Raw genomic sequence first — 26,137 nt, 5'->3', positions numbered from 1 at the left:
AGCCAGACTGTTCCACACGGTGGCTTTCTCGTGGTTGCTGTTTTCCTTGAGGACTTTTAAAAAAATTATCGTTCGGGGCGCCTGCGCGGGTCAGTCGGTTAAGCGTCCGACTTCAGCTCAGGTCATAATCTCGTGGTTCGTGGGTTTGAGCCCCGCGTCGGGCTCTGTGCTGACTGCTCAGCGCCTAGAGCCTAATTCGGATTCTGTGTGTCTCTCTCTCTGCACCTCCCATGCTCATGCTCGCTTGCTCTCGCTCGCTCTCTCTCTCTCAAAAATAAACATTAAAAGAAAGTTTTTAATAAAAAATAAAATTAAAATTAAAAAATGATGGTTGTACCTCCCGAAAATGTGTGTTTGAAACACAGTACTTTGGACAGAAAGGAGGCCATGGCGTATTTACTTCCCCTTCACTTTTACGGATGAAGAAAACGCAGACCGTATTTTACCGCCACTTACGTGGACGATGCTTGAGGTATGTGAGAACTTCATAAACATGACACACTTTGTAGAGAACCTCCAATGAGAGGTGGCCTATGACGTCTGTGCTTCTTTCCAGCTGCTTCTGTCCTGAGTCTCCCTAACTGGGGCATAAACGTATCCGGGAAAGTTTACGACGAGCTGCTTCTTAATTCCGCCCCAAACACACACCCGGGCACTGTGCACATGCTCACAGACGTACAACGCGCAGCCACACCACCGCACACCCGTAAGGCACACGCGTGTGCCTGCATGCACACGGGCACGCGTGCATACCACACAGGCCCCAGCCCACACACGTACACACATACATGTCACCAGCTTGTGTCCACAGCACCTGCATCTTTCCATCTTGCAAATCTCGGGATGTCTGAATTCCGTGTTCTTCTCCTTAAACCGTGCTTTCAAACAGACCAGTGTGACTTTATTAAAAGCAAGAAACAATGGGGCACCTGGGTGGCTTAGGTGGCTGAGCATCTGACTCTTGATTTCAGCTCAGGTCACGATCGCAGGGCTGTGCCCAGTGCGGAGCCTGCTCAGGATTCTCCCTCTCCCTCCCTCTGCTCCTCTCCTCCACTCTCTCTCTCTCTCTCAAAAAAAAAACCTTAAGAAACATTGCTAACAGAATGAAAAGATAAGCCATCAGCTGGGAGAATACATCTATACATTTGCACCATTGGACTTGTATCCAGCATATACAAAGAACTCCCAAAACTCAGTAATTAAAGAAACAAACGACACAGTTTCTCAAATGGGCAGAAGATGTGAACAGACACTTCACCAAAGAAACCATCTGGTTGACAAGAAGCACACGCGGGATGTTCCACATAAGTGGCCACCAGGGAGATGCCACTATTCGTTCATCCGCTGGCCCACCTACGGGGGGCGGGGGGCAGGCTGGCGGGAACGTGGACCGCCAGAGCTCTCATGCTGCTGGCGGGAACAGAAAACACACGAGCACTTTGGAAACAGCCCGACGGCGCCCTACAAAGTCAGCCATACACTGACCACATGACCCGGCGACCTTACTCCTAGATATTTGCCCAAGGGAAAGGAAAATGTCACTTCACTCAAAAACCAGCGTGCACATGTTTATAGTGGCTTTATTTGCAACCGCCGAAAACGGGAAGGGACCCACGTGCTCTTAGACGAGTGGATCAACCAGGGGACATTTACACAAAATAATGCCCCAAATAAGGAAGGCTGAACTTCCACACGCATCAGCTGATGCACACGCATCAGCACGGGCAGACCTGAGATGCGTAAAGTCAGTGACGGAAGCCGGACCCGAAGGCCAACCGACTGTCTCTGCACAAGTCTGAACAAACAAAACAGAACCGGAGAGATAGCTGGGCAATTTTTTCCTTGTAGCACTTGGAGTACAGCACGCGCCCTCCCTCCTGGCCCGCAAGGCTCTGCCGAGAAGTCCCCTGACAGCCGGACGGGGGCCCCTTCCTCTGCCCTGCTCCCCATCCGGCCACCCCCGAATCGTGGCCGTGTTCGTCCTCCAGGAAATAACTTCGCAGCACCTGTTACAGCGGTGAAGGCCCTGCATTCTCCATGTGAAGCACGGAGAGAAACGTGCTGTTATCATTGGATGCTGGGCGGGGTGGGGGCCTGGGGGGCTCAGTCAGTTGAGCGTCTGATTCTTGATTGCGGCTCAGGTCACGATCTCACAGGTCACGGGTTCGACCCCTGCAATCGGGCTCTGCACTGTCAGCACAGAGTCTGCTTGGGATTCTCTCTCTCCCTCTCTCTCTCTGCCCCTCCCCGTCTTGCGCACCCTCTCTCTCAAAATAAATAAATAAAACAACACTAAAAGACACTAACATTGGAGGGGGTGAGCATGCAGAGGCCAGGACGATGGAGCGACAGAGGGAGAAGGTGGCGGGGCTTGGGAGCGCTGCACACAGGCCACTCCACCACCTGCCTGCCTGTCCCTCCGCCTCCCGCTCAAACACAGACCATTTTCGGAAACGCCTGGGGATGTTTACAACCGCCCACGGCCCCCCTGACAATCAAGAGGGCACTTTCACGGTGGCAGGGGGAGCCTGGGCGGCTCAGTCGGTTAAGCATCTGACTTCAGCTCAGGTCATGATCTCACAGTTCGTGGGTTCGAGCCCTGCGTCGGGCTCTGTGCTGACAGCTCGGAGCCCGGGGCCTGCTTCGGATTCTGCGTCTCCCTCTCTCTCGACCCCTCCCTCACTCACGCTCTGTCTCTCTCTCTCTCTCTCTCAAAAATAAATAAACATGAAAAATTTTTTAAAAAGGGCACTTTCACAGAAGGAGCGTTTTTAGAAACATAACCTGCACGCCCCTCAAGATAGAAGGAGGACGTGTGCTTCCTGGTCGTGATGTCGGCGGTGTGATTTATTACTCTGAGAGAGACAGGCATACGGCACACAGACACCCTTCAGGCCTGCAGACGAGCCGTCGTGAAGCCGCTCGTGAAAAGCCTCTCAGTTCGACGCGTCAACGGCTGCAAACCAGCTGCCGCCACCGCACGGTGTGTGATCCCGGGTGGCACTCGGGAGACTGACAACAAAAGAAATCGGTACTGGATGTACTTCTGGTGTCAGGAATAATTATGCTCCCCAACAGTTGCTGAAATCTATTTTTAACATACATCTCAATAATAGGCACAAAAAGGAAAGATTCTGTAAACCTGCTCCAGAGAGGAAAGAGACTCAGGTTTAGAGAATTTAAGGGAGCTGGGAGCTCATTACCAGTTTTGTCCTCTTGAAGGTCAAGGACGGCCACTCTCCAAATCCTCTCGTCCGCGTTCATTCCCCACCCCGCTTCTAAAACGCTGCCTTTTCTTGCTTCTCCTCCTCTCTGTTCCCCTGGGTACGTTCCTGGGCGTTGTTTTTGCAGAAGAAACACGGCTGTTGGGGCGCCTGGGTGGCCCAGTCGGTTAGGCGTCCGACTTCGGCTCAGGCCATGATCTCGCGGCTAGTGGGTTCAAGCCCCGCGTCGGGCTCTGTGTGGCCAGCTCGGAGCCTGGAGCCTGCTTCGGATTCTGTGTCTCCCTCTCTCTCTGCCCCTCCCCTGCTCACGATCTCTCTTTCTCTCTCTCTCAAAAATAAGTAAACATTAAAAAAAAAATTAGAAGGAAATTTTAACTACAGAGCTTGGAAGAAAATGCAGAGGGAAGTCTCTGCCCCTCCCCCACTCCCATTCCCTCTCTCTCAAAAATAAACATGTAAAACATTTTTTAAAAATCAGGTCTGATTTAAAAAAAAATTTTTTTTTAATTAAAATCAGGGCTTTATATTTTAAAAGGAGGGGGGAGTGTGCACTGGAGAGGCACCTGGCAGGGTCTGCCACGGGAGCCTCCTTCCAGGATCCCCCCCCCGACCAAACTCCTCGCAAGGCCCGGCCCCAGGGCTCTGCCTCCACGACCTCAGCACGCGGCAGGGCACCTCTCTGTGACGCGGCCTGCCACGGTTTTGGAACAATAAATGTCTGAGGGTCTCTGTTTTTTCTTTCGTTTGCTCTGGGCTGGGACAATCCTTTCCCTGTGGCTTTTGCCAAGTTGTACTTGCTCCGCTTCATGAGACCACACCGGACACATCCACGCTTCCCTTCAGTGTGACAGTGAGTGCTTTATGGAGCGGTGGGACACGTGTCGCTGGTGGGACAAGGGTCACATTCTTAAAGAAAGCCACTCTGTGGTAAATGGAAGGCTGTGTTCTTCGAGCTCCGTCTCTTCCGTTCCCGACACTGTTCCTGCCCTCCAGCTTGTCACAGGCTCCCGGGCTGTGCGGAACGTTCCGGATCTGAGCCAGCCAAGGGTGGGGGGGGTGGGGGTGGGGGACCTTGCCGGAACGAATGCTGTCCCTGCTCCTGCCATCACCTGAGGCTGAACTGGCTTCTTTGTCAACCGCACGGTACCGGGGGCGTGGAAGGAGCTGCGTTCTGCAAAAGCCCCAGGTATTTTTCACATGACCCCCTATGCAGACAAGTGCTCCCATTTTGTGGCAAATTTCTTTTCACCTTGTGGCTCCTCTCTAGCGTGTGGGCCCCAAACTTCAACCTTTCGGAATTTTGATGCCACCATCCAGGTATTTCCTTTTTTTTTTTTTTAATGTTGTTTAATGTTTATTTTTGAGAGAGAGAGAGAGAGGCAGAGCGAGAGTGAGCACGTGCGAACTGGGGAGGGGCAGAGAGAGGGAGACACAGAATCCGAACCATCTGGAAGATCTTTGTCACGTGGGGTACAAAGTCATGTGCCAGGACTTGGGGGCATTTCACGGCGTAAGGCAGGTTGGGCAGGGAACAGCCCCACCAGGAAAAGGGGAAAGCTTACAAAATGACGGTCCGAGGGGCGCCTGGGTGGCTCAGTCGGTTAAGCGTCCGACTTCAGCTCGGGTCACGATCTCGCAGTCTGTGAGTTCGAGCCCCGCGTCGGGCTCTGGGCTGATGGCTCGGAGCCTGGAGCCTGCTTCCGGTTCTGTGTCTCCCTCTCTCTCTGCCCCTCCCCCGTTCATGCTCTGTCTCTCTCTGTCTCAAAAATAAATAAAACGTTAAAAAAAAAAAGAAAAAAAAAATGACGGTCCGCAGGAGCAGGGAAGAGTGGGGTCGTCCTTTCTCACAAGGTCTTCAGGGGAGGGGGCGGGCCAGGGCCTTACAGCCGCCCTCTCCGTGTGACCTTGGGGGCCAGGGGAGGGGCTGGAGAACCACCTCCCTAGACGCCCTGGTCTGGGGGACGGCTGCTCCCGGGCCTTCTTGGGAAAGCAAGCTGCTTTCCAGCAGGGGGACCAGCAGGGACCCGGGGCCATGGGACGCCGCAGAGCTCACGGGAGGACGCCACGGGCACTTCCCACGTGCCACAGGGGAACAGGTGCCCCGAAGCCGAGCTGGCTGCTTGTGCAGACAACCTGGAGGGAGTCCCCTGGGTCATTTCTGCCCCATGCTGCCACCCGCACGGCACCTATTAATTAAGGACTCTGGATTTGGTCTTCTGTTCAGCTACAAACTCACCTAAGAATACTGACGTCCGACCCAAAGCATCTGTCTCCTCCATAAAGAAGTCGGTAAAAACGTGCAGCCCTCACCAAAAACTCACTGCCCGGGTTACCCACGCACCGCGGCTCCCCCCTTCCCGGGACAGAAGCTCCTCGAGCACAGGGACCGTGCGTTATTGTGCCACGTGCAGGGTCGCAGCTGGCGACCTGTCCAGGGCAGTAGTCACACTTAGGGACTGTAAGAGACAGGCCCTGCGCCAGGGGTTACAGACGGTTCCATGGGGTTATGTACTTTTCCACGGGGCTACAGACCGTTCCACGGGGTTACAGGGCACTCACGGAGGTGGGGCCCCTTGAGAGCGGGCCCTCTCTGTCTCCGTCTCCTCCGCCCCATTCGGGAGCTGGAGTTGGGGCCTCTCCACGTGGGCTGGGGGTTGGACAGGACCCGAGCGACACGCTTCACGGTTCCTCTCGAACCCTGCTCCGGGGACCACCGCCCTGGTGCGGTCGGTCCCCCGGCCGCTCACAAGCTCCCTGCCCACCCACGGCACCCCGTGGGGTGGCACCTTCCTCTCTGGCTCTTGGCGAAGGGAAAGGCCTCGGGTCCTCAGCCCCTGCACCCTGACAGCTCCCCCCGGCCCCTCCAGGCGTCCTGTGGCCTCTCCGCCTCTTCTTCTCTGCACCTGCAGGTGTGGGCGTGGAGGGGCCACTGCCCTGGCTGTGTTGCTCCCGTTACCATAGCAACGGGTGTGTCTGCTGTCCTCTTATCCAAGTAGGACACACAAGACACCTGGGTAAGAATAAAGCAAGTCAAAGCTGCGGTGGTGGGGGTGGGGGAGTAAAGTGATCCACGAGGGAAAGGGAGGCATTAACAGCGACGCCGTGGGCGGGGTGGGGGTGGGGGGCACCTAGCTTATGCCCCGCATGCTCTCCATCCACCCTTCGTAACCCTCACAGCACCCCCTCGGGGCCCAGGTGCGACCCCGCCGCAGGTGCATCCTCCCGAAACTTCCAGAGGGGGCGCCGAGGTCAATGCCTTCAGCGGGAGCATGGCTGGCGCGTCTGATCCAAACCCACGCACTTGACCCCCGTCCCCCGCAGCCGACCCCTCCCTGGGAGCCACGCCTTGGCCGGGGGTGGCTTTCGAGGCTGATCCCGTGGCGTCTCGGGACAGTTTCCCGCCAGGGCCAAGCTCTTCCACCCACCGTCCCGGGTCCTGCAGCGAGGCCACCAGCCAGCTCCGGGGACCCTCCCACCCCCACCAACCCCGCACAAGTGCCGTCCTGGCAAACTCCCTTCCGTGAGTGCCACACGCCCCCCGTACAACGGTCACCCCATTCTGCGTCGGCAATCCGCATTAGACACCAGTTCTGACTCACATCAAACATCACCCTGGCTTTTCCTAAGGACGGGGACTTCCCAGGGGGCAGAGGGGACGGTCACAGCTGCAGTTGGCTCTCACGGCCGCTAGATGGGGGCCTTGCGATGCTGAGATGAAATGCTGACTCAGTTTCCCAAGAGGAACCAAGAGAGAGGCGGAAGCCCGACAGGCAGTGGTGAGGCGGTCCTAAGCGTGCGCGTGCAGAGGGGAGTAGGTGAAACAGTAAGTGCAGGGGGCCGGCCTGCCTCTCCTAAGGCCTGCAGTGTGAGCTGGCACGTGGGGTCCCGGGCCGTGTTCTGCCGCTCCCGGGCCGCCATCCGTGCCCTGGGAGCGGGCACTCAGACCCCTGGCAGGGGGTGGGGTCCCGCAGGGGCCCCGGGTTCCCCGTGGAGCGGGAGGGCGTCCGGTCAGGGTCCCGGGTGCTTCCCCGTCGGGCGGGGCGGGGCTCTGGTCAGCGCATCGCCCCTGAACTGGGGTCTTCAGCTCGCCACCTAGGCCGGACCTTCCCTGACACAGACACACAGGACAGCGCGAGGAGCCTCCGAACTTTCCAGACTCCGTGTTTGTCACGGGAACGGGGTGGGATGGAGCAGGCTGAGGAGCGGAGCCGAAACCACCCTCACCAGCCTCTGCCACTCCCCCGCTTTTGTTCCCAGCCAGTGACCTGCCCTTCCCCCGTGGCAAGCGGGGCAGGTGTCCGCCCCCAGCAGAGGGCCCCGCGCCCTGGCCGGAGCTGGCGTTCCTCAGGCTCCACGTGCCATAAGAACATTCCTGAAGCCGGAGCCTTGTGATCACGCCCGCTATTAAACCCCGGGCTTCGGGACGTTCAGTTCAGTACGCTCGGCAGAAGTGGGCTGAGGCGGGATGGGGTGAGGGGGTCGGGTGCGTGGGGCACCTCTGTGCTCACAGCTCGGAGCCCGGAGCCTGCTTCAGGTTCTGTGTCTCCCTCGCTCTCTGCCCCTTCCCCACTCGTGCCCTGTCTCTCTCTCTCTCTCTCAAAAATAAACAGACATTAGAGACTCCATTGGTGGGACAGGTAGGTTTTGAGAAAAGGCCTCACCTCACGTGAAAGCGTCTGGTTCAGATAATGTCCCGTAATTAGCAGGATCGGGAGCGGCTCGCTTCATGAACCACAAGGGCAAGTTTGGGCTGCGAGATCCCAGAGTGACATTGTGATCAGGGGGCCCCTGCAGGGCCCCACCTTCTTTTTAAAAATTTTTTTTATTTTTACATTTATTTTTGATAGAGACAGAGCACAAGTGGGGGAGGGGCAGAGAGAGAAGGAGACACAGAATCCGAAGCAGGCCCCAGGCTCCGAGCTGTCAGCACAGAGCCCGACGCGGGACTCGAACCCATGAACCATGAGATCATGACCTGAGCAGAAGTCGGACACTTAACCGACTGAGCTACCCAGGCGCCCCAAGGGGTCCCACCTTCTTGCAGCACCAGCCTTTCTGTCCGAGCCGTGACCCTCAGACGGGGAGGAAGACCCAGCTCGCGTTTCACAGAGAAGCATCGTGAACCTGAGTGCTGGGCACCGTCCCCAGCTGCTGGCTGCCAGGCCCTGAGCCGTCCCCCACACAGAGAGGAGGCTCTCTGGCTTTGTTCTAGGTGAGCATCCAAGGAGAAACCCGATTCCCAGGCACGATCAAAGACACCAGGGAACACCTCCTACAGAAAGGCGCAATCACGGCTCCTGGCTTTCAAACTTGGCACTGATGTGCATAGGTTGAATTTCATAAAAATGTAAGTTATCTAAATATTAATAATCAATTAATGATTAATTGGCAACTGAATGCTGTAGATCAGAGTCCTAAGACTTCTGTGGGGGGCACCCGGGTGGCTCAGTTGGTTAAGTGACTCTTGATGTCAGCTCAGGTCATGATCTCACAGTTTGTGGGTTCGAGCCCCACGTGGGGTGCTGACAGCTCAGAGCCTGGAGCCTGCTTCTGATTCTGTGTCTCCCTCTCTCTCCCTCTCCCCTGCTCATGGTCTGTCTCTCTCTCAAAAAGAAATAAACATTAAAAAAAGAAAAAAAGAAAAAGAGTGCTAAGACTTTAGAAAACAGAGCTGCTGTGAGTCAGACACCTGGCACAGGGGAGTGGGGAGGGGGCGGCAGACGGCCTCGAAGGTGGAAACGTTTGGGAGCTGAGCACTTTTCTCTCATCTGATGCATTTAGCCACAAAGACTGGTATTTCTTAACTCCTGGCATTGGATTCTCCCCGGAAAGTCTGGTGCTGCTTCTGTTTCAGCCACAGCCATTTTCCCAGGACGAGAGTCAAGCTCCGGCCGGTGATTATTTCTTCCCTGATTCTGCTGTCCCCATCAGCGGTGGGCCGCCCTGACCTGAAGCGTCTCAGGGCCAAGGCCGAGGAGCCAGCACGCAGCCGCCCGTCCCCACAGGGTCCCTGCTGCAGGGTCCTAGCCAGGGACCACCTGCCAGATGGCTCGCAGGGCATCCCAGCCCCTTCCTGCTCAGCCATATGCAGCAGGCACATGGGCACGGGGCCACAGACGTGACTGAGACATGGCTGTTGTAGACGGGGTGGGGGGGGACACAGTCTACGTGTGAACCTCAGCTCTGGGTCGCAAGCACCACAGGAGCAAACAAAGGGAACCGAGGGAGTGGCGATGGGGTTCCAGAAGGTTCTGGGGAGGAGGTGGTGCAGGAGATGGGCCCCGAGGAAGTAACCAGGCCACGGGAGAGCTGCTGGGAGGTGCCACAAGACAACACCAGGAGCGCACGGGGACCTGAGAAACCGCGGTAGGGGCACACGGGGCCGGCTTCTCCCAGTGTGGACGCTCATCGGTTTCTGCCTGTTAAAACTCTGGTTCCTCGAAACTGGCCTTGGTGGGAGTATTTATGTCATGGAAATTGCAAATGCTACAAATAAGGACTTTGTGTTTTGCTTATGGGGAGCAAGTTGACCAGCACGCCGTCAGACTGTGAATGTGAGGACCCAAAGATACTGGTCAATTTTAGAACCACCGAGGGTCTTGTTTAACGGGAACAGAAGCTGGGGCTCCTGGGTGGCTCAGTCCGTTGAGTGTCCGACTCTTAATTTTGGCTCAGGTCATGATCTCACGGCTCGTGAGATCAAGCCTCATGTCGGGCTCTGCACGGATAGCACAGAGCCTGCTTGGAATTCTCTCACCCTCTCTGTCCTTCCCCTGCTCTCTCTCTCTCTCAAAATAAATAAACTTAAAGAAAGAGAAGGGAACAGAAGTCTATACTACAGACAGTGGGCTACCTTGTGGCCCCGAGGAAGCCGCAGGCCTTCGGGAAAGGATGTAACCAAGAACCTGAACACTGTCAGAACTTTCCAGCATTCAGCTCTGCCTTCTTATGACATCTCTCTGTCCCTCCCTCATTTTTATTCCCCTCCTTCTCCCAAGGGCTTCTCTGTGTCCCAGTTTCAGGGAACACGGCTGATATGGCTCTTAAATACGACAGCCAACTCCTGCAAAAGACTGATTTCTCCTTCTCTGTTCTAGTTCCAAAATGTCCCACAGAAAAAACCGTAAGTCATTACGTCACTCGCTTTGGCCAGGTGTTCACTTCTGGACCGACCGGCTGTGGCAGGGAACGCACGCTTCGGGGAAGGAACCAAAATGGTCTCTGTTCAGTGACAAGCCAGTCCCAGAACTGACGGGACGGTGGCCAGAGGTCACACGGACACTGCCACTCGCAAGGTAATGGTGTGGACGTGTAGGGGGTGTTCCAGAAGGAAGGACCCACGAGTCAGAAGAGGAATGGGCTTCGAGGTGGAGGAGGAGGAGAACACAAGATGAGCCGGGAAGGCGGGCAGACGATCATGTGGCGGGCAGACTTGGGCTGTTCCCAGCGTGTGACACGGGCCCAGGGCACAGGCCACCTGGGTGGGAGAGGCCTGGTCAGATTTCGGGGTGGGGGGTGGGGTTGTGTTTTTGACACTGGCTGAATTTTTATTACTTTTGTGTACAGAAAGCTCAACAGCGTCCACTCAGCCCGGTTCAGTGGCCAGTGTTTTATCCTTTGCCTTTTCCAGCTCAGGCCGTGAGCTGGCGGCTCGGGACGCGGGACGTGGACACCCAGTGGTGGCGGATCCCATCCCGTCTCCCGCCACAGCTGGTCCTGATCGCCTCCAGCAGCCCAGCCCGAGCGCCGCTGTCTCCGGGCTGACCTGTGAGACCGCGGCAGGGGTGCGGGCCTGCCTGTGGACGGGCCGCCCGGCCTGCCTTCCCCTGGACCATGCAGGGCTCTGCAGACACGAGCCACAGGAAGACAGCGTGCTCAAGGGGGCCCCCATCACTGGTGCTGCATCACTGGTGCTGCCAGTGCCGGGGGAAGCTTTTTCCCTCCCCGAGGGTGGCGACGGGCTCCACCCCTGCTCGAGGGTCAGGGGGCTTCTCAGGGGGGCATCCGGGCCCACTGCCTCTGCGTCTTCTCCTGCTTTGTCTCTGGTCTGTGTGTGGGGGCCACCTGCCGCAGGTGAGTAGTGGTTTGGGGGCCCAAGGCCCGGTCCTTAATCGCAGGAGATGCTTTCAGACTCGATTGCAGCCGCCGGCCGTAGTGGGGCCGGATGACAAAGCGGGGGAGTCCCTTTGGAGCTGGATGTTTTATCTTTTGGCATCTTGGACAACTGGAGGGAGAGTCAGATTTGTGCCTGGATTGCGTCGTCCCATCGTGGACGATGAGTGTGTGACAGATCAGACACAGGGGACGCAACTCCAGCGCGATTCTCCGGCCTGGGCGAGTGCCGGTCCAGGGTGCTCCCTCTGGGGTTGTGCTCCCAGTGCTGTGCTTTGTTCTTCCTTTCCGCCCCACCTCCCTGACCCTGCAAATGCTTGGGGCCCTGGGGGCTGTCTTCTTCACCCAGGGGTCGCAGGCACACTCACTGTTCTCTTTGTATCAAACAAGGTGCAAACTGTTTCCTCACCACCAGCGTGACTTGTTCAGCCTGTGTGGCTCTTAACCCCAGGGTGGCCTCCAGCAGGTGTCACTCCCCAGAATGAAGTGAAATGGGCAAGACTGGAAAAGCTGGAGAGAGTAGGGGGACAACCCAGAACCCCAGGCTGAGCCGGGAGGGAGCAGAGCACAGGGAAGGAAGGACACGGCTGTGTGAGGACTTCTGCTTGTCAACCTCCTTCCTCCGTCTGCACTAACACCCATCCGGCTGGGGTCCCGGATGCGTACACATGATAATTTGTTAAGTCCCTTTGTAAAAACTATTCCTGGGGCACCTGAGTGGCTGAGTCAGGTGAGCATGCAACTTTGGCTCAGGTCATGATCTCACGGTTGGTGAGTTGGAGCCCCGCATCGGGCTCTGTGCTGATGGCTCGGAACCTGGAGCCTGCTTCGGATTCTGTGTCTCCCTCTCTCTCTGCCCCTCTCCCCTGCCCATGCTCTCTTTAAAATAAACAATAAAATAAAAGCTACGTGCAAAAAAGGATCGCTAAGCTCAAAGGTTTTTCACAAACCGAACAGATTCTACCTGTGGATCCAACACCCAAATCCAGAAGCAAGATTACAGGAACCCAAGGGGTCCCCTCCCTGCCTTGTCACTAAAAGCTGTAAAGATGAGCCCAGCCTTTGCTTTTAACAGGACGGGTTGGGTTTTGCCTGGTTTTACGCTCTATGTCTGTAAATTGATTCCTATGGCGTATTCTCTCTTGTCCAGCTCCTCTGGCTGAACGTTGTGTAGGTGGTGTTCACCCACATTGTAGCAGGAAGTTATAGGTCATCTCCGTTCTGCTGGGTGGGGACGCTACATCTGATCCATGCTCCTGGCTGGTAGCTTCCTGTCTACGATTACCGTGAACACTGCTGCTGTGGCCCGTGTATCAGCTGCGAACGTGGACGGTAGTACGAAATGCCTTCTTCCTAACCTATTAATTTTTCAGCATCAAGGAATAGATCAAGGTGTTTAACCAGGGCTGGACAGATGGAGAGAAAGAACAGAAAGGGAGAGAAAGGAAGAGTGAGAGAGAAAAGAGAATGAAAGAGAATAAAACTCTGAGTCAGGACAAACGAATTCCGTGGCAAGATCACAAAACGGCAGAATTGCCTTCATTTCCGTGGGACGCTCTGTCCGTAAATGCGTTTCCTTCCCTCACCCCAACTTCACACAATAAGAGAACAGCGCAATGTTTCATTCAATCCATGGTCATTAACACCACGGTCACACTTCCATCGGCATCTGCCCGTATTACCGCTTTTGTTGGACAACAAATCCAGAATTTAATTATTCATTTTGCTGAGAGAGACCCTGTCGTGTTTTAAATTGCCCCCCTCCCCACTCGCCCATTTCTTTACATCTCCACATACATTTGCCTTTGAGATTGGCATCGAGCCTATTCATGATCCAGGAAACAAAAACAATCTCTACATGAGGCAACGCACTGTGGGTCCTCAGAGTTTGTCAGCCACACACACACTCGGTTTTCCACTGTAAGAATTTTCTACCTTATTAGAGTTGGCATCCAGCCCGCATCTGAATTGTGGAAAATAACACTTCGAAGATAAACCGGCAGAGCGCTGATGACCTTGCCATCTGCATGAATTATTTTAACTTTGGAGTCTAATGAAGGATGTAGTAGCAAATGTTGCATTCCTGTCTCGTGGCTGTACCCGTGGCCGTGCTTCCTGTTTCCTGCTTGAAATAAAGGCGGGGAGTATGGCGGGGGTGGGGAACAGCTAGGGCAGGACATCAGTCAGGGACTGGAACGTGACAACGGCCTCACTGCAATTAGGAGGCAGGTGGGGACCCAATGTGCAGTAAACGCCGTCAGCCCCACCATCGAGTCTCTCTGAACACTGTAGCGATGATGAGAATTTAGGAGAAAAGTTCTGCCAACAAGCCCAAAGAATCCTTCTACATCATTGATCGGTTCTTTGAAGAGGTTAATGTTTGATTTGAAAAGCTTTGCATTTAAAAAAACATTTAATGTTTATTTTTGAGAGAGAGAGACAGAGAGAGCGAGCATAAGCAGGGGAGGGGCAGAGAGAGAGAGAGGGAGACACAGAATCGGAATCAGGCTCCAGGCTCTGAGCTGTCAGCACAGAGCCTGATGCGGGGCTCGAATTCACAGACCACAAGATCATGACTCTGAGCTGAAGCAGGATGCTTAACCGACCGAACCACCCAGGCGCCCCGAAAAGCTCTGCATTTTAAAGTAGCTTTCAGCCCAGGAAAGAGCACTCGATCGGGAGCCCAAAGACCTGCGTGCCGGTCTAGTCTCTGCCACCTCTTAGCTGTTTGACCCTGAGCAAGTCACAGCCTCTCTGGGCCTCTGTGTCTTCACCGATGAGTCCCAAATAAATAAGACGATCAATATGAAAGTGTGCTCTCTAAACGGTTCAGTCCTGCTCTCTGCCAACGAATTAAGCTTGTGACAAGCTATTTCCCTGGGGAAAGCAAGTCTTCCAGAAATAACGTGCCAGCTAATAATATAAATGTTTGTGCTCTGTCCTTCTGTTAATTTCTCTTTTCTGCTTGTGGCTTCTGGGCCATGTGGAAGGTCCACATGCCCATATAGGTGAGCCGTCCGGAAACACAGATCTGTCCCCACAACGATCGTGGCTTGATTGCTCTACAGTGAGAGGGTATGAGTTCGGTGGGCAGTGTGGAACACAGGAGGACGAAGCAGGGCCCCTGGGCCTCCAGAATATCCACAAACATTTTTTTTTTATGGAAAGATAAATTGGAAGACAGAAAAAAAAATTAGCCTCTTCTCCCTTGGAAGGCTGATGAGCCTGCGGGGACACTCTGCAATGGGGTAAGGGCTCTGGGAAGGCCTCTCAGCTCTAAGAGACCCTGCAATCTCTAAGAACCAAAGTCCCCCCCCGCCCCCATCAGACCTTTTCACTCAAACAGAACCAAGATGGGATGAGCTTTTCTAACATTTAGACGGATAAGCATGTAGGTATCTAGTCGCTTTTCTAGTGCCAGGGGCTGGATGACCTTGGACAACATTGGGGGCCTGAGAGCTGGGAGAGGAGTGGAATGAACTGAGGGAACAGAAGGGCTCCATAGAAAGCCAGGGGTAAGAGCTACAGACTCTGTCCTCAAGGAGGTCAGTCTAATGAGGACCGAAAACATAAGCCAAAAGTAACGTGAGTTAAAGTGTGCAAACATATGCAACCCCGCAAATGATGAGTCTGCTTTGCTCATTTTCTATGTGGGAAAACAGGCCCAGAGGGTGAGTCAGTGACCTGTCCAAGGTCATTCAGCTGGTGGCAGGGTCACACCAAGGATCCAAGCCTCCCACCCCCTCACCTCCCCCCTTCTCTTCCTGCCTCTCTCTCCCCAGAAAGGCTGCTGGTTATTTGGCACCTTTAATGTGCCAGCCCTGTGCTAAGTGTGCACATGGGTATCTCCTATGACCACATGGTATGAAACGAGAAATTAATTACCTGAAGAAAACGGAAAAATTCATAAATATGTGGAGGTTAAACAACATGCGACTGAATAACCAAGGGCCCAAAGAAGACATCGAAAAAGAAAACGAAAAATGCCTTGAGACAAACCAAGATGGAAATACAGCATACCGAAATTTGTGGCACACAGTAAAAGCAGTCCTAAAAGAGACATTCATGGCAATAAACGCCTAACTCAATAACAGAGGAAAAGTCTCAAATAAACAACCTAAATTATCCCTCAAGGAACGAGGAAAAGAACAAAGCCCAAAGTTAGTAGAAAGAAGGAAAGAACAAACAGCAGAGCAGAAATACATGAAATAGAGAGTAAAGAGAAAATAGAAAAGATCAATGAAACTAAGAGCTGGTTCCTTGAAAGGATAAACAAAATGGATGAGCCCTTGGCTAGACGCACCAAGAAATAAAGAGAGAAGACTCAAATAAATCAAATCAGAGGGGCTCAGTCAGATAAGCACCCAACTCTTGATTTTAGCTCAGGTCATGATCTCATGGTTCATGAGAGACAGCCACATCGGGCTCTTCACTGACAGCATGCAGCCTGCTTGGGATTCTCTCTCTCTCCCTCTCCCTCTGTCCCACCCCCCCCCCCCCCCCGCCAAGAATAAATAAATAAACTTTAAAAAATCAGATATGAAAGAGATGCTACAACTCATACCACAGAAATACAAAGGATCATAAGAGACACTATGGATAGTTACATGCCAGCAAATTGGACAGCCTAGAAGAAATGGATAAATTCCTAGGAATGTATGACCTACCAATCCGACTGAATCATGATGAAATAGAAAATCTCAACAAACTGATTACTGGTAAGGAGATTGAATCAGTAATTAAAAACTTCCCAACAGGGGCACCTCGGTGACTTGGGTAAGCATCCAACTGCAGCTCAGGTCATGATCTCATGGTTCATGAGTTCGAGCCCTGCGTCAGGCTCTGTGCTGACAGCTCAGAGCCTGGAGCCTGCTTTGGATTCTGTGTGTCCCTCTCTCTCTGCCCCTCCCCTGCTCACACTCTGTCTCTCTCTCTCTAAAAAACAAACATTTAAAAAAATTTTTAAAAAGATACTTCCCAATAAACAAAAGTCCAGGAACCAGTTGGCTTCACTGATGAATTCTACCAAATATTAAAAGAACAGTTAATACCAATCCTTCTCAAACTCTTCAGAGAAGTAAAAGAGGAGGGAACTCTTCCAAACTCATTTTATGAGGTCAGCATTACCCTGATACCAGAGCCAGACAAGGATGCCACAAGAAAAGAAAATTACAGGTCAGTATCCCTGATAAACATAGATGTACAAATCCTCAACAAAATATTAGCAAACTGAGTCTAACAACACATTAAAAGGATCACACGCCATGATCAAATGGGATTTATTCCAGGGATGCAAAGATGGTTCAACATCCACAAATCTTGTGACATACCACATTAACAAAATAAAGGATAAAAATCATATGATCCTCTCAATAGATGCAGAAGAATCATCTGACAAAATTCATCATCCATTTATGATAAAAACACTCAACAACATGGATATGAAGGGAATGTACTTCAACATAGTAAAGACCACCTATGCCAAGCTCACAGCTAGTATCATACTCAATAGAGAAAAACTGAAAACTTTTTCTGTAATAGCAGGAACAAGATAAGGATGACCACACTTCCTACTTTCATTCAACATAGTATTAGGAGTCTTAGCCACAGCAATTAGGCAAGAAAAAGAAATAAAGGGCATCCAAACCAGAAAGGAAGAAGTAAAACTGTCATTATGTACAGATGACATTATACTCTATTTATAAAACTCTAAAGACTCCACCAAAAACCTGTCAGAGCTAATAAAAAAATTCAGTAAAGTGTCAGGACACAAAACCAACATACAAAAATCGATTGCATTTGTATATGCTAATAAACCGTCAGAAAGAGAAACTAAGAAAACAATCCAATTTCAACTGCATCAAAAAGAATAAAATACCTAGAAGCCAATTTAACCAAGGAGACAAAAGACCTTTATATTGAAAACTACAAGACATTAATGAAATAAATTGAAAAAGACACCAATAAATGAAAAGATATTCTGTGCTCATGGGTTGGAAGAATCAGTCTTGTTGAAATGTCCACACAACCCAAAGCAATCTACAGACTCAGTGCAATCTTTATCAAACCCCAATGGCATTTTTCTTTCTTTTTCTTTTCTTTTCTTTTTTTTTAACGTTTATTTCTTTTTGAGACAGAGAGAGACAGAGCATAAACGGGGGAGGGTCAGAGAGAGGGAGACACAGAATATGAAACAGGCTCCAGGCTCTGAGCTGTCAGCACAGAGTCCGATGCGGGGCTCGAAGTCACGGACCGCGAGATCATGACCTGAGCCGAAGTTGGCCGCTTAACCGACTGAGCCACCCAGGTGCCCCTCCCAATGGTATTTTTCAAAGAAACAGAAAAAATAATCCTAAAATTTGTATGGAACCACAAAAAATCCAAACAGCCAAAGAGATCTTGAGAAAAAAGAATAAACCTGGAAGCATCATGCTCCCTGATTTCCAACCATATTATCAAGTTGTAGTAATGAAAAAATACGGTATTGGCATAGAAGCAGATATGTAGATGAATGGGACAGAATAGAGAGCCCAGAAATAAACCTAAAAATTTGTAGTCAATTAATTTATAGCAAAGGAGCCAAGAATATCGAATGAGGAAAGGACAGTCTCTTCAATAAGTGATGTTAAGAAAACTGGACAGCCATGTGCAAAAGAATGAAACCAGGTCATTATCTTACATTATATATAAAAATTAACTCAAAATGGATTAAAGAGTAGGGGCACCTGGTGGCTCAGTCAGTTAGGCATCCGACTCTTGATTTTGGCTCAATTCATGATCTCACCGTTCATGGGTTTGAGCCCTGCATTGGGCTCTGTGCTGACAGTGTGGAGCCTGCTTGGGATTCTCTCTCTCTCTCTCTCTCTCTCTCTCTCTCTGCCCCTCCCTTGCTTGCACACTCTTTCTCTCTCTCTCTCTCAAAATGGAAAAAAAAAGAGAGGGAGAGAGCCAAACCATAAGAGACTGTTAAAAACTGAGAATAAACTGAGGGTTGATGGGGGGGTGGGAGGGAGAGGAGGGTGGGTGATGGGCATTGAGGAGGGCACCTGTTGGGATGAGCACTGAGTGTTGCATGGAAACCAATTTGACAATAAATTTCATATTGAAAAAATGGATAAACTTAAAAAAAATGGATTAAAGATCTGACCATAAGACCTGAAACCATAAATTCTTGTAAGAAAAAAAATCATAGGGGATAAACTCCTTGGTGATGATTTTTTTAATCCAACACCAAAAGCAACAAAAGTAAAAATAAACTATTGAGACGACATCATACTAAAAATCTTCTACACAGCAAAGGAAACTATCAATAAAATGAAAAGACAACCTATGGAATGGGAGAAAATATTTGCAAATCATCTATGATGAGGGGTTAGTATCCAAAATATATAAAGAACTCACGCAACTCAATAGCAAGAAAACAATCCACTCTTCAAAAATGATCAGAAGATTGGGATAGGCATTTTTCCAAAGAAGACATCCAGGTGGCCAACAGATACATCTGTGACAAGATGCTCAACATCACTCATCATCAAGCAAATGCAAATCAAACCACAGCAAGATGTCACCTCACATCTGTCAGGATGGCTAAAATTAACAACACGGGAAACACCAGATGTTGGTGAGGATGCGGAGAAAAAAGGAACCCTTATGCACTGTTGGTGGGAATGTAAATTGTTGCAGCCACTGTAGAAAACGGTATGGGGGTTCCTTAAAAACTCAGGGGCGCTTGGATGGCTCAGTTGGTTAAGCGTCCTGATTCGGCTCAGGTCATGATCTCATGGTCCATGAGTTTGAGCCCTGTGTCGGGCTCTGTGCTGACAGCTCAGAGACTGGAGCCTGCTTTGCATACTCTGTATGCAACGGAATATTATTCAGCCATAAACAGAATAAAACTTACCACCTGCAACATCATAGATGGACGTTGAGGGCATTACACTAAGCGAAAGAGCTCAGCTAGAGACACATACTGTATGATCTCTCTTATAAGTGGAATCTAAAAAAAAAAAAAAAAGGAAAGAAAAAGACCAGCTCAGAGATACAGAGAACAGACTGGAGGTCGCCAGAGGCAGACAAGGCTGGGGCGGGGGTTGGGGGGGTGGGGGGGATCAAAAGGTAAAAAGAGAAAGGCTATTGTGTTACAGCCATTATACAACTGGGTCTCTCTGTCGGCTGTTGCCTATCCAAACTCTCACAATGAGATGCACCTTAAAGTGGTTAAGTAACACACTCAAGACGGCACGGCAATGCAGTGATTTGGTCATGGCTTTTTCCAAGATCCAAACTCCAAACCGCTGGTCTGCAAAGTGGAGCCCAAGAGAACCCAGTGTTCGAGAGGACAGGGTTTAAATATGAAAACTCCACTAATGTTTTGTATTTTGCCTAATTTTTAGATGTATGCATTGTACCGGCACAGCTGTATACGGACATAATCTATCAATAAAGATATGTACCTATTTTGGTGATACGTGTCTGAAGTTCTGTACCGATGGGCAAACTGGCGAAAGAGCTGGGCTGAGTGGTCCTCACTGGGAAGGGGAGGTGGACGCTCGGTGGTGGTTTTGCCCCCGTGGTCCAGGAGCCGTGGCTCGGGCTTCCTCACGAATCGCTATTTGTCAGCAGGCTCTTCGATCCCGTCTGTAACACTGTGAGCCTTGCTTGTGCGCGTGCTCATTTGGGCTCACGCCTGTGCTTCTGCGAAAGCGATCCCCCTGCAGCACTGAACCCGACCTTGCTGACACACGTAGGTTCCTCGTGGGCCGGACTGCTACAAATCCTTGCAATTCTTCTGAGTTTCTTACGTGCTGCCCGGCCTCTTCGTGGTCAAGAGTTCCAAACGGGCACCTGGAAGTCACGGCCATCCTGTTTGCACGCTCTTCTGCCCCAGGCTTCAGCTTTAGGGGACTTTTCCAGTTATCGCTGCCTAAGAAGCTCCCCCAAAACTCAGGGTCCTAAAACAACATTTATTTTACTCTGCAGTCTGGCAAGGCCGGGTGGAGGAAGCTGGTCTCTGCTCTACTCGGCTTCAGTGAGGATGGTCTGGAGCTGGCGACTGGAATCCTCTGAGGGTGCAGGTACGTGTTTGGTGGTTAATGCTCGCTGTCAGCGAGTCTAACACGACAGCAGCGACACGTGGCCTCCGCATGTGGCTGAGCCCCAAAGGCAAGGGTCTTGAGAGACAGAGTGAGCCGGACAGGAGTCATCCCACCTTCCATGACCTTGGAGTCCCTCTCCCACCATAGTCTAAAATTGAGGCAGGTGCAAAGTCCACCCAGCCCTGACCCCCAGCCCAATTTCAAGCGGAGGGAAAACAGACTCCACCTCTGGGTTGGGGGGGGGGGGCGGCGGTGATGCTCTGGGAGCACGCGTAGAAGCAGAGATATCCCCGTGCCTTTGGGGGAAAATGCATTCGGCCACAGAGATCTCGCGACGGTGATGTTGTGGGCTCTCCCCGTCAGGAGACTCCTTTTCTTCCCATTTCTAATCATGATGGGAGTAGTTAGGGCTACCTCAAATTGCAAACCTCCGGCTTCTTGTTCTTTGACTGCTACGTTTAAAATTAAAACAAAAATTCTCCATCATTTTATGGAGAAAACAGAGCACACATTCATATGGTTTCATAACAAACACTGTTTGTCGGGAGTAAAATAAGATTCTCATTGTTTATGCCAGAAGAGTGTATTCTTACATTGATACGTGTTCTGACGCTGGTAGGAGACATGATTTTTCAAGAGCTTTCAAAATAAATTCTTCTCTTGCCGTCTGCGCACACATTTCCATCTGTTCGTGGCTGACACGGGAGGCGGTCCAACTTCCTTCAAGGTCATTTGAAACAAACTTTTGTTGCACGGCAGTAAACACTGTCACTTGGTAACAGACTTGTAGAATTTTTGGACGGATGCATTTCGATGCACTTCACCCGCCGGCCGTCTTGGATCTGCCCACGGCTTCCCGCTGGCAGCGAGGCAGCTACGGCTGCGAGAGTGAAATCTTGGAAGAGCAGGAAAACCTAAACTAATTAACCCGTGAGACATGTTCAAGGTTGGCCAGCCCCACCGAATTTGCCTCAACGGTAAAGCCTGGACCTCGCTCTGAGCCACAAAAGGGCACGAGCTTGGACGTGAGCCGCTCGCCTGGCGTCACGCACGATCCGGCTGGTTCATCTCCCCGGATCATACGTCCTGTTCTCAATTTCACTGTTTCCAGCTCCTGCCCCCCGCAGTCCCCTGGCCGACCTGTCCTCTGACACTGCCGGTCCCAGTTCAACAGGCTTCCACGGCTATCAATTAAAATCTACACTTCTTCAAGCACAGGGGAGAAAATCTGTCCCTGTATCTGGCTCTGAGTCTCTTTTCTTCACCTGTCCCAACCCCACCTGCTTCTCGGGATCTAACGGAAGTGCTCCCGGGCAGCCTGCCCTGATCCCCATGGCTGGAGGGGGTCCTGACTCTGGGCCCTCACACTTACCCTCTCTACCTCGTGTGCCCACCGCTCAGGAACACGTCGTTTCACTCTTCAGCCCGGAGCTCCCTGTGGACAGAGGACCCTGCGGGACTCCCTGCGGACGTCATCAGAGCATCCTACTCCCTCCTCCCGACACCTCTGTTCCAGGCACGACGCCATCCCTTTCCACGCGCACAGCACTGCTCCCACCAAACAGACCCTTCCACGGGGACGCCACTGTGCCTCTTGGAACGCGCCGGTCCTTCGCCCTGGGCTAAACCCCAGGTCCTCCCCGAGGCCCTCCCACCCTCGTGACACTTCTGGTGTCAGCGTTGTGTACGTGTCCTCCACCATCGAAAGCTGACAGGTGAAACTTCTGTGGCTTTGATGAAAACATGTCACTTTATGCCATTTTGAAAGATCTGTCTTGCTTCGCTCGCTCTCCTAGATCCGCCAAGCCCTGTCAGCAGACGCCCCGTGGCCCCACCCATTGCTCTGGGGCCCTGACCCCTGGGGGGCACGTCTCTCTCTGCTTCAAGGGCCGGGCAGGGGTTGGAATTAACACCCCCCTGGAGCTGCCCTCAACGGTCACAGACAGGAGTCCCTGTACAAGTACTTCAGACCCCTCCCCCGTCGGGGGTCTTTTCTAAGGAGCCTGTTTTACATTATCATCTGAGCTTCCCAGGGATTAGCTCGGGACGCTCACAAAGGAGGCTGCTTTGCTCCCCCATCTCCTCACTAAACCCTGGCCCCCTGCTCCTCAGGTCGGCTTTGCGCCTCAGAGCCCTCATCTCTGGTCCCCTTCTGAGGGGCCCAAACTAGGACACCACGTGTTGACAAAGACCTGCCCATGAGAAGCTATCTATTTCTCGGTCAGGCTTTCTGTGTAACAAAGACGACCCACCCCCCTCCTCTCTGCAGGTGTTTTTCCTTCCCTGGACTGCTCTGACCGTGACCTCCAGCTCACATTTGGGCATGTAATCTGGGACCCGCCGCCCAGATCTATCCTCCACTCTGCCGACTTACATCTTTGCGAAATCCCCTGCCTCAGATCTCCCCCTCCCCGCAGGGAGCAGACCGCGATCCTTGGCTCGGCACTGGAGGCCCCTCACATGCCCTGCTCAGGCCTGCCCTTCTGGCCTCACAGCCTCGTCTGCACTCAGCCTGTGGGGAACAAGGAAGCTCTCTCCTGGGAGGTCCCCACTTCCCGGCAGACATCACCTGGGGTCGTGAGTATTGGATGAGCTGACTTGCCACCTGCTCCGGGAAGTTTCTCTGGCCGGGGACAGGACTTCCTCCTCTGTGGACAGAACTCTGGAACAGCCCTGCTCTGACCACCTGTGTCCCGGATCTCGTCCGCCGTGTCGCAGCGCCCCGCGGTCTGCAATCACAGAACCACCATCGGCCCCCGGAGGAAGTACGACCACGGCGGTTCCAGACCCACGGGGCTTCTGGAGCCCGCCTGCGCGGGTTTGAATCCCGGCTCCGCTGCTTAGCTGCTCTGTCGCCTAAGTTCTCTGTGCCTGCTTCCTCTGCTGAAAGATTTGGACGGTAACGGAACCCAACTCACAGGCTCGTTGTGAGGTTCACATGATGCGAAATGTAACATGATGAACGGCGTCTGGTACACGAAGCACCTAAGAGACATTCACCATTACTAGGAATTACTAGAAACAGTATTATTATCAGTATCGGTATTATATTCCGGAGCAGAGGTCCCCGAAGGGGGACCTGCATTTGTAAAGCTGTTGAGAAAGGGAATCCCCCAAACCTAGGAGCTAAAACTTCCTCGAGATGCAGACTGGAGGAAACTAAGGGGGCATGAGAGTTAAATGCAGGATCCTGGACCAGAAAAAGGACATCTGTGGGCTAATCTGCAAACTCTGAGTAAGATCTGTGGCTGATTAACTGTACCGCGTCAGTGTTAATTTCCTGGCCTAAGGTTAACTCAGAACAAAACGCTGTAAAACTTTTCCTAGGACAGAGGATCAAAGGGCTCCCCTGGTGAGCGCCCCTGCCCGGTGACCGCCCAGCGCGGAGCCACCCCAACATGGAGGGGCAGGCTCCCTGGGAAATCTATATGTGCCCGGTAGGCAGGGCCATTTAGTCCTGTGTGGCTCCCGCAGGACCTGGCGGGCACACGCAGGCTCAATAACAGATGGCATTTGTTTAAATGAATTTAATCAGCCCTTCCCTCTGAGCGCTCCCGAGACCGCTTTCAGTAGGTGTCCTCGGAATATTGACCTCTTCCCCAAGATCTAATGGGTCTATTTCAACTCGCTACTGACCTCAGAACACAGAAGAGCACTTTGGACCCCTGCCCGCCCCACCTCCTCCTATACTTATGCGGCTCACCTGGAGAGACTTCTAGAAGAAAACTGAAAGCAGAATGTTTAGTTACCAGTTTCTTTTCACTGCTGCAAATCATCATAGCCTCAGCGGAGACAGGAAATATTCCTTTAGAAAAACACGGGGCCGCCTGGGTGACTCAGTCCGCTGAGCGACTGACTTCGGCTCAGGTCAAGATCTTGCAATTAATGAATTCGAGCCCCGCATCGGGCTCTGTGCTGACAGCTCGGAACCTGGAGCCTGCTTCTGATTCTGTGTCTCCCTCCCTCTCTCCACCCCTCCCCTGCTCACACTCTGTCTCTCTCTCTCAAGAATAAATAAACATTAAAAAAGAAAAAAATAAAGAAAAACTCGGACTTAACGTTGTGGGAGGCAAGAAAATTGTGCCATCAATGCCACTGACCATTCCAGGAGGCGCGTCGGTGGCCTGGAGTGGGAAGCGCTGATGAAGGGGGACAGGGAAAGCGTTCTGACCACATCATGTGGCCCCTAAAAGCAAGCCCTGGGGCCCTGGAGGAGGAATAAAGAGGTCACCACCGTCACTCAAGCGGTAAGCTGCAATCTAGGGTTTTATCCCTGGAAACGCAGCAAGGGCTGCAGGGTGAGCAGCTGCGTATGAGGTCGGCGTCAGAGAAGCCCCCTCACCCACGTGGCCACGTCTGACCACACTCCCCACTCGTCTGTGTCAGAGAAGCTCTCTGGGCTTCAAATGGGCGTCTTTCTTGGGCCTGTGCCCTTGCCTCGAACTTGATCCTCTCAACAGATTTCCCGCCCATGCTCCGCCCCAGGGCCTCTCAGCCCCCGCGCACGGGATCTGACGCCGCTCGCCGCGTTCCAGCATCCCAGTCACATGGCGAAGGGTGGACGTGGGTGAACCAGGGTCTGTGACCCGGTGGAGGAGGAGACAGTGTCCATCGCGATCTCCAGAAGGGAGTAAACTGCCCGCCTTTCGGCATGTTCGTGCAACACCCCTGACTCTTGTACCGACTCGGGTGCCAAGGGGCCAGATGAGCGACGTGACCCAGAGGCAGGCGGAGCCGGGTCCCTCGAGGTCAGGCGAAGAGACAGCGGCAGCAGAACGCCACCGTGACTGCCACCAAAGCCCACAGGTAACCCCAGTCCGCCAGGCTAGGGCCCCGTGCTCGACGGGGAAGCCCAGAAGAGGCATCCGGAATTGAAGGGGGACCGTGATGGCTTTCACACCGCCCTACAGGGGTGACACGAAGCGGGCCCCAGACCCAGCGTCTGCGCTGCAGGCCCCGGGGCTCTTCTCCCAAAGCAGCCGGCACCCTTCCGGGACAGCTTCGCGATGGCCTCCCTCCTGCGTGGCGCCCATCACAGCCTCTTACTGCCACGCTGTCCTCTTGAGGAACGCGGAATTTACCGAACGCTTCCTGTGCTTTAATATCCTGACGTGAATGGGAGCACAAAGGCAGAGGGCACTCAGCTGAGAGCTCTAACGGCTGCCCACCTGGAGAGACGGGACCACGGGGAAGGCCAGCGTGACGCAGAGCACCTTCCTGAGAACGGGCACCCAGTTCCCCCGTGGCCTCCTCTGAGCACTGGACACCCCCGTGAGCCCCACAGGTCTGACCCCTCCCTTTCCCCTTAGAGTAAAATCCAGACTCCTCACAAAATCCAGCTGGATGGCGAGCCCCTGGCTCCCCTCCCACCCCACAGGCCTCCCTGCCTCCCTCCTGACTCGGGGCCTCCGTGTTTGTTCTCTCCTCCGGCCAGAAGGTCCTTCTGCCCCTTGAATTCTGCAAGTCTCACCTCGGAGGACTCGGCCCCCAAGATGCCTTTCCGGAAAGTACTTCCCAACACCCCTGTGCCCCACCCCCCCACCACCCGGTCACTCTCGTGACAGCATGGCGTGACTACTGAAGTAGTGTGCTTATGGGTACATTTAGCATTTTATGATCTGTCTCCCCAAGGTAAGTCGAAGTTCCGGGAGGGCAGGGCCGCGCTCCTGCTGTTCCCACCGCCCCCCTGCGCCCCCCTGCGCAGTG

General features: G+C 52.8%; 1 protein-coding gene and 1 long non-coding RNA gene across 6 annotated transcripts in view; both read right to left on the bottom strand.

The window, feature by feature from the left end:
• Positions 1 to 26,137, bottom strand: part of DNAH14 (dynein axonemal heavy chain 14) — a 407,059-nt gene that overhangs the window by 367,467 nt on the left and 13,455 nt on the right. The window lies entirely within an intron of this gene.
• On the bottom strand, positions 20,996 to 22,032 carry LOC122212236. Its single transcript, XR_006199068.1, has 2 exons — positions 21,804 to 22,032; positions 20,996 to 21,326 (listed from the first exon to the last, which is right to left on the bottom strand). It is a non-coding gene; the product is annotated as an uncharacterized LOC122212236 (long non-coding RNA).

This window comes from Panthera leo, chromosome F3, assembly GCF_018350215.1.
Source record: "Panthera leo isolate Ple1 chromosome F3, P.leo_Ple1_pat1.1, whole genome shotgun sequence".
Lineage (NCBI taxonomy): Eukaryota > Metazoa > Chordata > Mammalia > Carnivora > Felidae > Panthera > Panthera leo.
Note: the sequence above shows the minus strand (reverse complement) of the source record. Positions and strands in the feature narration are given on the sequence as shown.